Source organism: Sinocyclocheilus grahami, unplaced genomic scaffold (genome assembly GCF_001515645.1).
Source record: "Sinocyclocheilus grahami isolate Dianchi unplaced genomic scaffold, SAMN03320097.WGS_v1.1 scaffold956.1, whole genome shotgun sequence".
Taxonomy (NCBI): domain Eukaryota; kingdom Metazoa; phylum Chordata; class Actinopteri; order Cypriniformes; family Cyprinidae; genus Sinocyclocheilus; species Sinocyclocheilus grahami.
In genome coordinates, this window is record NW_015506135.1 from 165,509 (window position 1) to 168,741 (window position 3,233).

The following is a 3,233-nucleotide window of genomic DNA, read 5'->3' on the forward strand; positions in this document are numbered from 1 at the left end:
CCTCTCTCTCTCTCTCTCTCTCTCTCTCTCTCTCTCTCTCTCTCTCTCTCTCAAATGAGTTTTATTGGCATGACTTGCGTAGTATTGCCAAAACATTGTCCATTACATGAATAAGGAACAAACGATTACTTAATACATAAACAAAACAAGAATAGATCTGTAAAATAATTAAGTAAATAAATACATGTATACTTTCTCCCCCCCCCCCCCCCCCTAAAACATTGTTTAAAAAAAAAAAAAACTTTGCACAACAGTACAACATGTAAGAAATGCTCTTGCTTCAGTTTTGTCCACTGGCTGACAGTTTTAGTTTGTGACAGGCTGATACATATCTTGATGCTGTTGGGATCATTTTGGAATTTTCCCCTAAAATGTGACTTATTTTTTCTGCATTTGGTAATGCCATAAAATTTGGTTTCATTTGTTGGAATTTGGGGAAATATGCAGCTCTAATGTTGTGATAGTAATCCCAGTGCAGTAAGAAATGTTCCTCTGTTTCCAGCTCTTTCTGCGAGCACAGTGAACACAGTCTCTGTTCTTGTGGCTGCCATCTCTGTCTGTGTCGTCCTATAGAAACCTGTACAATATTATTGTATTTTATACTTAAACGTCTTAGCTACTAAAGAAGCACTGTGTTGAAGGAGCAGATGCCACAGGACTGCAATGTGATGGAGGCTGGAGCATCACTTAACCATTTCTTGTGTATTTTTCTCCTTCGCTATCTTACTTTCAGAACGAGAACCACATGAAGACTCCCTGTAAAGAGACATCACCCTCACAATGAGTCTCTTCACTGGTTTTGGCAAGTCTTTCCCTGTTCTTTGTGTCTTTGTGAATTCACAAACTCACATTTGGTTGGTGTGATCTATAGATTGCTCCTGCTGACTATATCCAGCCTCTTATAAAGACTTCAGATGACCCAACACCTGTGAAGAGATGACGCCCACCCTTCAGAGGACTTCAGATGAAGCTGACTCTGAATAAACATACAAAACTGCTACATTTTCCTTGCATTGTAATCAACATGATCGCATCATGTAACCATTGCTTAATTGACATTACTTAACTGCATGATTTGTATAGCCTAATTTTAGAACATTTCTGCCATATGAACATAACTTTGGCAGTTACACCTGTTAACAGAACTCTTATTTGTAATGTAGAAACATAAATTTTCTGTAAAGCTGCTTCTCTGTTCTCGCGGCTGCCATCTTAATTTAACCTCTTTTACACAGCTCAGATATTCTGCTGGTTTCTAGTCTCTTTTCAGGTGTAAATACAGCTCCATCTTCTTTTGTAATTTAGTGGCATCTTTCCAATAGGCAATGTAATTTTGTTTTTTTTGGGCAACTGTGTGATTTGTTTGGGCCGGATTGTGCTGTGCTGGTTGGGTGTAGTTTGAGCACCAGCTGTAAAAGGGCCCTCTTCTGCAGGTTCTGCTCCTGCCACTGCAGGGCTTCAGTCTGGTAAGAGCTCGGATCACTGCGTTTCAGGTGCTGGTGGAATTTCAGAGCTCTCTTTTGAATATTAATTAATAATGTGTATTGTCCTAATTCAGCTCTGCACGCGTTGTTTGGGGTTGCTCTGTTAACTTTTAAGATGTTTTTACAAATTTGGGTATGCATAATTTCAATTTCTTCTTTTTCCCATTTAGAGAAATTTTGGGTTTTTAGGGGTCCCCATATCTCACTGCCATAAAGAGCGATTGGTTCGATTATTGCCTTTAGGATTTTTAGCCAGGCTTGAATTGGAATTTCATACTGAATTGTATTTTTGATCACGTAGAAGACTCAGTGCCTTTGCTTTCAGTTCTTTCACAGCCAGATTGAAGTTCCCTGTTGAGCTGATTTTTAGTCCCAGATAGGTGTATTCATGGGTGGGTTGAAGGATCTGGTTTTCCGCTCTGAAAGTGTATTTATTTTCCTTACACCTGGGTCTCTTTTGAAAAATCATTAGATTCATTTTAAGAGCCCATGTTTGACTGAATGTCTCCATGATGTCTAGGAGCTGTTGTAGTCCCTCTATTGTTTTTGACAGAATGACTAAATCATCTGCAAAGAGGAGACATTTGATTTCTTATTCAGTTAGGTTTGGGCCGGGGGCAGTCGAATTGTTTAATTATTTGGCTACTTCATTTACATAAATATTAAACAGAGTGGGGCTCAATGGGCAACCTTGTCTAACTCCTCGTTGTTGAGAGAACAATTCTGTTCGTTTGTTCCCTATTTTTACAGCACATGTATTGTTTTTATACATGGTGCTGATTAAATCAAAAGTTTTCCCTCCAATCCCATTTCCCAGTAGTTTTAGAAAGAGTCCTTCATGCCAGATTGAATCAAAAGCTTTTTCAAAGTAAATAAAGCAAGCAAGGATTTTGGTTTTGTTTTGGTGTATGTGCTTGTCAGTGATAGTGTGGAGGGTATAAATGTGGTCAGATGTTCTGTGTTTGGGCAGGAATCCAATTTGACTTTTTTCCAAGATTTTGTGGGTTTTGAGAAAGTGTTGTAATCTTATGTTAATAATCAAACAGAATATTTTCCCAAGGTTACTATTGACACATATGCCTCTGTAATTGCTTGGCTCAAACTTGTCTCCTTGTTTAAAGATGGGTGTAATTAGGCCTTGATTCCAGGTGTCTGGAAAATGTCCTACACTCAAAACAATGTTGAATAATTTGGTTATTGCCGTTTTGAATTTGTCATTTGTGTATTTGATCATTTGATATTCTGTCAATGCCTCATGCCTTGTTAGGTTTTAGTGCATGTAGTCTGTCTGTTAGCTCATTTACTGTGATTGGGAAATCCAGAGGATTCTGATTGACTTTAATTTTTTCTTTCAGGATTTCTAATTTGGTTTTTATTTCATTTTGAGCAGGATTTGTTTCAGTTGTTTTGTACAGATTTTCAAAGTGTGTCCTATGTTCCCATATGTTCTCATTTTGAATGGCCAATTCTTCCTTTTGTGGTCTATGGCGAGTGTTCCAATTGTTCCCAAAGTTATTGGTATTTATTGATTCATCCATTGTTTGAAGTAATTGTTCTGTATGCTCTTCCTTTTTTGCTTTTAGAGTTTTTTTGTACACTTTAAGAGCTTCATGATATTGAAGGCGGAGGTCTTGGTTGTCAGGATCTCTGTGTTTTTTATTTGAAAGATTTCGTACTGTCGTTCTAATTCTTTTACACTCATCGTCAAACCACTTTTCATTGGTGTTTTTTGGTTTTCTTTTTGATGAT